Below are 12,347 nucleotides of genomic sequence, written 5' to 3' on the forward strand. Positions count from 1 at the left end.
TGAAAGTGAAGAGTAATCAAAACAAAAGAAAAAAAATCTAAGAAACAATACCTAGGGTGCTCACGCCTAGAATTTTTAAGTCTAAGTATGAGATAAAGTGACTTCGGGGGATAGGTTCTCCTTGAGATGTCTGAGGATCCATTATGCTTAAGAGCAAGCAGTTCAACGAGATCACCTTGCTTCGGCTTCCACTCTTGCTCCAAGACCCTGCTCTTTGAGAGGAAAGCACAGAACCCTTCTTAAAGTGGCAAATTGCCTGCAATGATGTCAGTAGGCTTGAATTTTAAGAACAAGTTTAGCTTTCTTCAAGGTCTTATTGAATAGGCAAAAATTAACATCTGATTTTTCCCTTGACTTGGGGGTAGAGAGCAGAGGGGATAATCACTTCCACCTAAGTCCATGTGACATTTCATCCAGGTATGAATTTGAATATTTGAGTTTTAAATCCTAAAAATAAGGAATATACAAAATCTTAAACAAAACCCTGCTACATATTCTCCTTTGGAAATTATTCTAGAACAGCTTTAGTTGTTGTTGTTAGTTTCTCCTTTACTCTAGTGACATCTGGTGTCCAAAAGATTATTGGCATGTAATTCTTACCTAAAAACATGTTTTGTAGTAAAAATACATATTGATATATAATGATATGTATATATTCTAAATATTCAGAGATGTGTGTATATATATACACATAATCTCCAAAATCCATTATTTCAGAATTTAGTTTTTCTTTGTCTCTCCATATAATAAACATCATGCAAATAAATATATGCATATACAAATTTACATGCATATATCCATATATGAGTGCATGTTTTTATTTAGTAAACATCTATTTACCCATTTATTTATTAAAACCCATAAATTCTGAATTTAGTTTTACTTTATACCTGTTCAACAAAATTTCACTACTATTTTAGCAGCAATGAAATAGTGATTCAGTATCAACTTAATTTCTTAAAAAGCCATAGTTATTAAGTATTAATAATTAAGTATGTAAAATCAATTTATATATAATAGATATTTGGGCCATATGCAAGAGAGTATACTAATCACTACGAAGAAATACAGATGACTGAAACAGTGGCTTCTTCTCAGGTTTTAGACTCACCATCCAAATGAAGGTGCATTTAGGTCTACTAAGACAATAATTGCTTACTTTATTAATTTAAAAAAGTATTTAGAAATATACTTTAGAAGTAATTTTTATATTCTTTCTATGAATTGTCATTATTAACATTTATTTAAATCTATCTGCATTCTTTTTTTATTTATTTATTTTTGGCTGTGTTGGGTCTTCGTTGCTGCACGTGGGCTTTCTCTAATTGTGTCGATGAGCTTCTCATTGCAGTGGCTTCTCTTGTTGCGGAGCACGGGCTCTAGGCACATAGGCTTCAGTAGTTGTGGCATGCAGGCCCAGTAGTTGTGGCTCACGGGCTTTAGAGTGCAGGTTCAGTAGTTGTGGCACATGGCTTAGTTACTCTGTGGTATGTGGGATATTCCCGGACCAGGGCTCGAACCCGTGTCCCCTGCATTGGCAGGCGGATTCTTAACCACTGCGCCACCAAGGGAGCCCTGCATTCTTTTTTATATACACTGGTTTTATTTTTAAATATGATGATAGATTGTTCAAATTTAAGGTGCTTTCCTAAATTTAAAAATATCTATTTTCTTTAGGCTGACAGCCTGGCTCTAAAGAGTAAAATAATGATGATTATAATTTGAATTGTACTTGTAAATATTTCAGAGATGAAAGATTTGGAAACTGAAGCCAATTTGGTTTCAGCTGACACTGTGAAGTACAAGATAAACATTCTTCATTCTATCAAGTTTTCCAAAACCTAGATTATATTGTGAAAAGTAGAGTTCTAAATTCAACTGAGTAACTATTATAGCCAAGAAGAAAAGAAAAATATATAGAATAACTATAAATTTTAAAAAATTATATTGAGGAGAGGATGGAATAACCATGAAGTATTAAAAATTTTGCCGTAGCGGTCTTCACCTTGAACTGTTAGCTGAGAACCACTGGTCTAATTTAAACCCTGGAATTGTTCTTTGAAATATTTTGTAATGAAATTATATAGATATATTTCAAAATGCAAGGTTGATATGCATAGATGTTATTATCAGATATTATTACCTATTCTGAAGTTATAAAATTTTTGTATATTTAGTTTTAACACTGAACAAATATACTAGAACACTGATTGTTGCCTAATGCCCAGACCAGTGGAAATAGGATTATCCTCTCAATTTCTCCTAATGCTAAAATCTAAGCTTCTAGGCTGTTAGAATTTTTAGGGCAAAGATTTAGAAACAGAAAAGATACTTCCTCCAAGGAGTTCACTTAGATATTTAAAAATTGATTTAACTATATCAAAAAAATTTAAAAACCTTATAACTGCATAGAGAAGACTGGAATGGCTTTACAACTCATTAATTACATATTTTGTTTCACAAGGTTATGAGTATGTTGATTTTTCTTATTTTGGGATATGTGAATTGCTTAGATATTTTACAATAAATGTATATTGCTTTTATTTTCCTTTTTTTCTTCTTGTGGTTCTTTGAGCATCTTTAATCTGCATATTTGTGGGGGTTTTGTTGTTGCTGTTTTCATTTCTGGAATATTCTTAGACAATATATATTCAAATATTTCTTATACCCTATTTTTTCTTTATCCTTTTCTGGGACTCCAATTAAAACTTTTTTTTCTCATAGCTTTTGGATGCTTTGTTCTTATTCCTCTCCCTTCCCCCAACATTCTTATCACTTTGTGGTTTTCTTTCAGCTAAAAGTACTATTTTGTTTTTTTATTTTTGTTTTAATTAATTTATTTTTTAACATCTTTATATATGAAGTATAATTGCTTTACAATGTTGTGCTAGTTTCTGCTGTATCACAAAGTGAATCAGCTATATATATACATATCCCCTCCCTCTTGCACCTCCCTCCCACCCACCCTATCCCACCCCTCTAGGTGGACACAAAGCACTGAGCTGATCCCCCTGTGCTATGAGGCTGCTTTCCACTACCTATCTATCTAACATTTGGTAGTGTATATATCTCCATGCCACTCTCTCACTTTGTCCCAGCTTACACTTCTCAATCCCCGTGTACTCAAGTCCATTCTCTATGTCTGCATCTTTATTCCTGTCCTGTCCCTAGGTTCTTCAAAATGATTTTCTTTTTTTAGACTCCATATATATATGTATTATAATATGGTATTTGTTTTTCTCTTTCTGACTTACTTCACTCTGTATGACAGTCTCAGGGTCCTTCCACCTCACTACAGATAACTCAATTTCATTTCCATTTATGGCTGAGTAATATTCCATTGTATATATGGGATACATATATTCACATGTGTGTATACATGTGCCACATCTTCTTTATCCATTCATCTGTTGATTGACACGTAGGTTACTTCCATGTCCTGGCTATTATAAATACAGCTGCAATGAACATTGTGGTACATGACTCTTTTTAAATTATGGTTTTCTCAGGCTATATGCCCAGTAGTGGGACTACTGGTTCGTATGGTTCTATAGTTCTATTTTTAGTTTTTTAAGGAACCTCCATACTGTTCTCCATAGTGGCTGTATCAATTTACATTCCCACCAACAGTGCAAGAGGCTTCTCTTTTCTCCAAACATTCTCCAGCGTTTATGTTTGTAGATTTTTTGATGATGGACATTCTGACCGTTGTGAGGTGATACCTCATTGTAGTTTTGATTTGCATTTCTCTAATGATTAGTGATGTTAACCATCCTTTCACATGTTTGTTGGCAATCTGTATATCTCTATTGGAGAAATGTCTATTTAGGTCTTCTGCCCATTTTTGTACTGGGTTGTTTGTTTTTTTGATATTGAGCTGCATGAGCTGCTTGTATATTTTGGAGATTAATCCTTTGTTACTTTGTTTGCAAATATTTTCTCTCATTCTGAGGGTTGTCTTTTTGTCTTGTTTATGGTTTCCTTTGCTGTGCAAAAGCTTTTAAGTTTCATTAGGTCCCATTTGTTTATTTTTGTTTTTATTTCCATTTCTCTAAGGTGGGTCAAAAAGGATCTTGCTGTGATTTATGTCATAGAGTTTTCTGCCTATGTTTTCCTCTAAGAGTTTTATGGTGTCTGGCCTTACATTTAGGTCTTTAATCCATTTTGAGTTTATTTTTCTGTATGGTGTTAGGGAATGTTCCAATTTCATTCTTTTACATGTAGTGGTCCAGTTTTCCCAGCACCACTTATTGAAGAGGCTGTCTTTTCTCCATTGTATATTCTTGCCTCCTTTATCAAAGATAAGGTGACCATACGTGCATGGGTTTATCTCTCAGCTTTCTATCCTGTTCCATTGATCTATATTTCTGATTTTGTGCCAGTACCATACTGTCTTGATTACTGTAGCTTTGTAGTATAGTCTGAAGTCAGGGAGCCTGATTCCTCCAGCTCCATTTTTCTTTCTCAGGATTGCTTTGACTATTCGGAGTCTTTTGTGTTTTCATACAAATTGTGAAATTTGTTGTCCTAGTTCTATAAAAAATGTCACTGGGGGCTTCCCTGGTGGCACAGTGGTTGAGAGTCTACCTGGCGATGAAGGGGACACGGGTTCGTGCCCTGGTCTGGGAAGATCCCACATGCCGTGGAGTGGCTAAGCCCATGAGCCATGGCCACTGAGCCTGCGCATCTGGAGCCTGTGCTCCGCGACGGGAGAGGCCACAAAAGTGAGAGGCCCACGTACCAAAAAAAAAAAAAATGTCATTGGCATTGGTAGTTTGATAGGGATTGCATTGAATCTGTAGATTGGTTTGGGGAGTATAGTCATTTTCACAGTGATGATACTTCCAATCCAAGAACATGGTATATCTCTCCATCTGTTTGTATTGTATTTAACTTCTTTCATCAGTGTCTTATAGTTTTCTGCATACAATTCTTTTGTCTCCTTACATAGGTTTATTCCTAGGTATTTTATTCTTTTTGTTGCAATGGTATATGGGAGTGTTTCCTTAATTTCTCTTTCAGAGTTTTCATCATTAGTGTATAGGAATGCAAAAGATTTCTGTGCATTAATTTTGCATGCTGCTAGTTTACCAAATTCATTGGTTAGGTCTAGTAGTTTTCTGTTAGAGTCTTTAGGATTCTTTATGTATAGTATCATGTCATCTGCAGAGTGACAGTTTTACTTCTTTTCTAATCTGGATTCCTTTTATTTATTTTTCTTCTCTGATTACTGTTTGTAAAACTTCCCAAATTATGTTGAAAAATAGTGGTGAGAGTGGGCAACCTTGTCTTGTTCCTGATCTTAGTGGAAATGGTTTCAGTTTTTCACCATTGAGAATGATGTTGGCTGTGGGTTTGTCATATATGCCATTTATTATGTTGAGGTAGCTTCCCTCTATGCCTATTTTCTGGAAGGTTTTTATCTTAAATGGGTGTTGAATTTTGTTGAAAGCTTTTCTGCATCTATTGAGATGATCATATGATTTTTATCCTTCAGTTTGTTAATATGGTGTATAACATTGATTTGTGTATATTGAAGAATCCTTCCATTCCTGGAATAAAACCCACTTGATCATGGTGTATGATCCTTTTAATGTGCTGTTGGATTCTCTTTGCTAGCATTTTGTTGAGGATTTTTGCATCTATGCTCATCAGTGATATTGGCCTGTAGTTTTCTTTTTTTGTGACATCTTTGGTTTTGGTATCAAGGTGATGGTGACCTCATAGAATGAGTTTGGGGATGTTCTTCCCTCTGTTCTATTTTGAAGAGTTTGAGAGGGTTAGGTGTTCGCTCTTCTCTAAATGTTTGATAGACTTCGCCTGTGAGGCCATCTGATCCTGGGCTTTTGTTTGTTGGAAGATTTTTTACCACAGTTTCAATCTCATTGCCTATGATTGTTCAGTTTATATTTTCTATTTCTTCCTGGTTCAGTCTCAGAAGGTTGTGCCTTTCTAAGAATTTGTCCATTTCTTCCAGGTTGTCCATTTTATTAGCATATAGTTGCTTGTAATAATCTCTCATGATCCTTTGTATTTCTGCAGTGTCAGTTGTTACTTCTCCCTTTTCATTGCTAATTCTATTAATTTGAGTCTTTTCCCTTTTTTTCTTGATGAGTCTGGCTAATGCTTTATCAATTTTGTTTATCTTCTCAAAGAACCAGCTTTTAGTTTTATTGATCTTTTCTATCGTTTCCTTCATTTCTTTTCATTTATTTCTGATCTAATCTTTATGATTTCTTTCCTTCTGCTAACTTTGGGGGTTTTTTGTTCTTGTTTCTCTAATTGATCTAGGTGTAAGTTTAGGTTGTTTATTTGAGATTTTTCTTGTTTCTTGAGGTAGGATTGTATTGCTATAAGCTTCCCTCTTTGAACTGCTTTTGCTGTATCCCATAGGTTTTGGGTCATCATGTTTTCATTTTCATTTGTTTCTAGGTATTTTTTGATTTCCTCTTTGATTTCTTCAGTGATCTCTTGGTCATTTAGTAGTGTTATTATTTAGCCTCCATGTGTTTGTATTTTTTACAGATTTTTACCTGTTATTGATATCTAGTCTCATAGTGTTGTGGTCAGAAAATATACTTGATATGATTTCAATTTTCTTAAATTAACCAATGCTTGATTTATGACCCAAGATATGGTCTATCCTATAGAATGTTCCATGATCAGTTGAAAGTATATTCTGTTGTTTTTTGATGGAATGTCCTATAAATATCAATTAAGTCCATCTTGTTTAATGTATCATTTAAAGCTTGTGTTTCCTTATTTATTTTCATTTTGGATGATCTGTCCATTGGTGAAAGTGGGGTGTTAAAGTCCCCTGCTATTATTGTGTTACTGTTGATTTCCTCTTTTATGGCTGTTAGCATTTGCCTTATGTATTAAGGTGCTCCTATGTTGGGTGTATAAATATTTACAATTGTTATATCTTCTTCTTGGATTGATCCCTTGATCATTATGTAGTGTCCTTCTTTGTCGCTTCTAATAGTCTTTATTTTAAAGTCTATTTTGTCTGATATGAGAATTGCTACTCCAGCTTTCTTTTGATCTCCATTTGCATGGAATATCTTTTTCCATCCCCACACTTCCAGTCTGTATGTGTCCCTAGGTATGAAGTGGATCTCTTGTAGACAGCATATATATGGGTCTTGTTTTTGTATCCATTCAGCCAGTCTATGTCTTTTGCTTGGAGCATTTAATCCGTTTACATTTAAGGTAGTTATTGATATGTATGTTCCTATTACCATTTTCTGAATTGTTTTGGGTTTGTTATTGTAGGTCTTTTCCTTCTTCTGTGTTTCCTGCCTAGAGAAGTTCCTTTCACATTTGTTGTAAATCTGGTTTGGTGGTGTTGAATTCTCTTACCTTTGCTTGTGTGTAAAAGTTTTAATTTCTCCATTGAATCTGAATGAGATCCTTGCTGAGTATAGTAATCTTGGTTGTAGGTTTTTCCCTTTCATCACTTTAAATATGTCCTGCCGGTCCCTTCTGGCTCGCAGAGTTTCTACTGAAAGATCAGCTGTTAACCTTATGGGGATTCCCTTGTGTGTTATTTGTTGTTTTTCCCTTGCTGCTTTTAATATGTTTTCTTTGTATTTAATTTTTGATAGTTTGATTAATATGTGTCTTGGCATATTTCTCCTTGGATTTATCCTGTATGGGACTCTATGCACTTCCTGTGCTTGACTATTTCCTTTCCATATTAGGGAAGTTTTCAACTATAATCTCTTCAAATATTTTCTCAGTCCCTTTTTTTTTTCTCTTCTTCTTTGGGACCCCTATTAATCGAATGTTGATGCATTTACTGTTGTTCCAGAGGTCTTTGTTACTGTGTTCAATTCTTTTCATTCTTTTTTCTTTATTCTGCTCTGTGGTAGTTATTTCCACTATTTATCTTCTGGGTCACTTATCTGTTCTTCTTCCTTAGTTATTCTGGTATTGACTGCTTCTGGAGAATTTTTAATTTCATTTATTGCATTGTTTATCATTGTTTGTTTGCTCTTTAGTTCTTCTAGTTCCTTGTTAAACATTTCTTTTATTTTGTCCATTCTATTTCCAACATTTTGGATCATCTTTACTATCATTACTCTGAATTCTTTTTCAGGTAGACTGCCTATTTCCTCTTCATTTGTTTGTTATGGTGGGCTTTTACCTTGCTCCTTCATCTGCTGCATGTTTCTCTGTCTTCTCATTTTGCTTAACCTCCTGTGTTTGGGGTCTCCTTTTCGCAAGCTGCTGGTTCGTAGTTCCCATTGTTTTAGGTGTTTGCTCCCAGTGGGTAAGTTTGGTTCAGTGTGTTGTGTAGGCTTCCTGGTGGAGGGGACTGGTGCCTGTGTTCTGGTGGATGAGTCTGGATCTTGTCTCTCTGGTGGGCAGGACTGCATCTGGTGGTGTGTTCTGGGGTGTCTATGAGCTTATTATGATTCTAGGGAGCCTCCCTGCTAATGGGTGGGGTTTTGTTACTGTCTTGCTAGTTGTTTGGCATAGGGTGTGCAGCACTGTAGCTTGCTGGTCATTGAGTGGAGCTGTGTCTTAGTGTTGAGATGGAGATCTCTGGGAGAGCTTTTGCCATTTGATATTACATGGTGCTGGGAGGTCTCTGGTGGACAAGTGTCCTGAACCCGCCTCTCCTACCTCAGAGGCTCAGGCCTGACCCCTGGCCAGAGCACCATGACCCTGTCAGCCACATGACTTAGATGAAAAGGGAGGAAAAAAAAGAAAGAAGGAAATAAAATAAAATAAATAAAATAAAATAGCTATTAAAATAAAAAATATTAAGAAATAAAAAAATAATTTAAAAAATGAAGGAAAGAAGAGAGCAGCCAAACTAAAAAACAAATTCACCAATGATTAGTTAAAAAAAAAAAAAAAGAGGACAGACAGAACCCTTGGACAGATGGTAAAAGCAAAGTTATACAGACCTAATCACACAAGGAAGCATACACATACACACTCACAAAAAGATAAAAAGGAAAATAAAATATATTTATATTAAAAAAGGAGGAAGAGAGCAACCAAATCAATAAACAAATCTACCAATTATAATAAGCTCTAAGTACCTAAGAAATACATAAAAACAGAAACAAATTAGATGCAGAAAGGAAACCCCAAGTCTACAGTTGCTCCCAATGTCCACTGCCTCAATTTTGGGATGATTCATTGTCTATTCAGGTAATCCACAGATGCAGGTACATCAAGTTGACTGTGGAGATTTAATCTGCTGCTCCTGAGGCTGCTTGGAGAGATTTCCTTTTCTCTTCTTTGTTAGCACAGCTCCTGGGGTTCAGCTTTGGATTTGGCTCCACCTCTGTGTGTAGGTCGCCTGAGGGCATCTGTTCCCCACCCAGACAGGACGGGGTTAAAGCAGCAGCAGATTTGGGGGCTCTGGCTCACTCTGGCCGGGGGGAGGGAGGGGTACGAAATGTGGGGCGAGCCTGTGGTGGCAGATGCCAGCGTGACATTGCAACAGCCTGAGGTGCTCTGTGTCTTCTCCCAGGGAAGATGTCCCTGGATCACAGGACCCTGGCAGTGGTGTGCTACACAGGCTCCCAGGACAGGAGGTGTGGACCTGTGCTTGCACACAGGCTTCATGGTGGCTGCAGCAGCAGCCTTAGCATCTCATGCCCGTCTCTGTGGTCCGCACTGATAGCCGCAGCTTGCCCTCATCTCTGGAGCTCATTTAGGCAGTGCTCTGAATCCCCCCTCCTCGCGCACAATGAAACAATGGTTCCTTGCCTCTTAGGGAGTTTCAGACTTTTCCCCAGACTCCCTCCCAGCTAGCTGTGGTGCACTAGCTCTCTTCAGGCTGTGTTCACGCAGCCAAACCCAGTCCTCTCCCTGGGGTCTGAACTCTGAAGCCGAGCCTCAGCTCCCAGCCCCCACCCACCCTGGGCGGGTGAGCAGACAAGCCTCTCAGGCTGGTGAGTGCTGGTCAGCACTGATCCTCTGTGCAGGAATCTCTCTGCTTTGCCCTCTGCACCGTTGTTGCTGCGCTCTCCTCTGTGGCTCCATAGCTTCACCCCCCTGCCATCCCCCATTCTCCACCAGTAAAGGGCCTTCCTAGTTTGTGGAAACTTTTCCTCCTTCACAGCTCCCTTCCAGAGGTGCAGGTCCCATACCTATTCTTTTGTCTCTGTTTTTTCTTTTTTCTTTTGTCCTACCCAGGTACGTGGGGAGTTTCTTGCCTTTTGGGAGGTCTGAGGTCTTCTGCCAGCGTTCAGTAGGTGTTCTGTAGGAGTTGTTCCACATGTAGATGTATTTTTGATGTATTTGTGGGGAGGAAGGTGATCTTCACGTCTTACTCCTCTGCCATGTTGAAGGTCCCTCCCTCTTTGTGTTTTAGTTTGAATAATTTCTGCTGCCCTGTTTTCAAGTTCACTGATTCATCTGTTAGCCTATTGATAAGCTCATTGAAGGAATTCTTAATCTTCATATCTTTTTAAAAATATTCTTGCATTTCCATTTGGTTCTTACAGTTTCTACCACTTTACTGAGTTTCTCCATCATTTCAGGCATGTTTTTTGCCTTACTATTAGATCCTGTAAAAAATATTAATCAGAGTTGTATCAAAGTCCCTATGTGACGGTTCCAGTATCTGGGTTACCTCTGTGTCTGGTCTATTGCTTTCTTTATCTTTCAGCAGTCCCTGAATGCCTGTGACACAGAAAGATTTCCCTCCATTCTCTTAACTCTCCCAATGTAGTAAATGGCTCTTGCTTGTTGCTTGGTTCTACTCTAAAGGTGGGAATGGGACAATGAGAGGTTGGGGGATTCTGTTTTCCTTGTCTAGCCGGTGTGCCTAGGATTTGGGGTGGGGCTTTCTCAGCTTTTCTTCCACGCCTTCCCATGGCATCCATACTCTACTTCATATTTGTGGAGGTTCTTGGGTGTAAGAGAGTTCCCTGCCCCTCCCCAACCAGTAGTAGACCTCTACTTTGCAGGGTCTTAGGCCCAAGAGAGCTCCTTTTCCTCCCCCAGATGGGGTGGATTTTGCTCATAGCTCTTCTCCAGAAGCAGTGGACCTTTACTTGAGCCTTAGGGATGGGAGTACTTCCTCCCTCTCTCTCTATATGGCTCTTGCTTTATGTGAGATACAGGTCCAGAAAATTGCAGAGCACCCCAGCCTTAGCTGATTACTTCCTATATCCCTGCACTATGAAGAGGATTTCTCTGGTCTCCTGCCCCGTACCCAGTCTATCTTATGGTGGGCCATGGAAAAGAGTTTGCGAGTGAGTGCAAACCCCCACTTATGTTTGTGGGTCACTTATTCTATCTAACCTTACATGCTTATACACACTTAGCTTTTAGGCATTTATTAAAAATTTAGCTGGTTTGTTTTATTTGGATTTATGGTACCTACTTTTAGCTTGTTCTGAGAAAGGTGAAATAATACATGGTCTCATCCCACTGTTGGAGGAAGCTGTCACTCTTTGGAATTTGGTTTTATGCTTGCAAAAAATTTTATGATTTTAATGTTATATGACTTTCCCATCATTAGGGTGGGTGCCACATTCTCTTAAGGCTTTCTGCCTTCTGAGCAGAAACAGACCATACTATTTTAAAGCAAAACTTAATTAAATGAGCAAATACAATTTTAGCTTATACACTTAATAGTCCAGTCTGCTTAAAATTAGTCTGTCCAGATAGTAAATGAGAGATAAAGAAGAAGGTAGAGAAAGCTGGTATATTCTACAAACTGCATTTAAAAGTGCAATGCTAAAAAAAAATACTTTAAAATGAATCTAACTACCAATCTCTGATAAAACTTCTTTCAACTTCCTAAGTCCAGAAAAAAAATTCAAAATACTGAAAATTCAAATAATTGGAAAACTAAATGTTAGAATTTAGTTAAAATAATTGTGGAACTGTATAGAGGAAATAGTGGTCCACCCTTGATTTGTTTTATTAAGAGGAACGACCTTATCCAAGTGGACCATTGCCCATTCTGTGAACTTATTTCAGAGACCCACATTATTTGCTGAAAAAGGAAATAGGCAGTTGCCCCTCCACTGTTTAGGTGTGTGCTTTTGTGAAGTACAGAATACATTCTCCTGCTCACCCTCCCCTTTATTTCTACATCCATATGTACATTGAAACACTGAAATCCTCGGTAAAATGCAGAGTGGTCTGTAGTTATACATTGTACTTTGAAAGTTGTGTTCAAGTGAATGGAGCCAGGGATACCTGTTTGCATGTGCTCCATCAGTTGGGTGAATCAGAAGACATGGAATTGGCTTAGGAATTTACCTCATGTCAGGAAAACAGAGCAGTAATTAATTAATGTTGGCTAAATACTAGGAAGGGGTCTGTTCACCTCACCCTTAGACTTGAAAAGCATTTTAACCAGCAGC

General features: G+C 37.6%; 1 protein-coding gene across 6 annotated transcripts in view; it reads left to right on the plus strand.

The window, feature by feature from the left end:
* Positions 1 to 12,347, plus strand: part of PCDH15 (protocadherin related 15) — a gene marked incomplete at both ends in the record, with an annotated part of 722,972 nt that overhangs the window by 681,933 nt on the left and 28,692 nt on the right. The window lies entirely within an intron of this gene.

Source organism: Mesoplodon mirus (assembly GCF_964341445.2).
Source record: "Mesoplodon mirus genome assembly, chromosome: 2".
In the NCBI taxonomy this organism is placed as follows: domain Eukaryota; kingdom Metazoa; phylum Chordata; class Mammalia; order Artiodactyla; family Ziphiidae; genus Mesoplodon; species Mesoplodon mirus.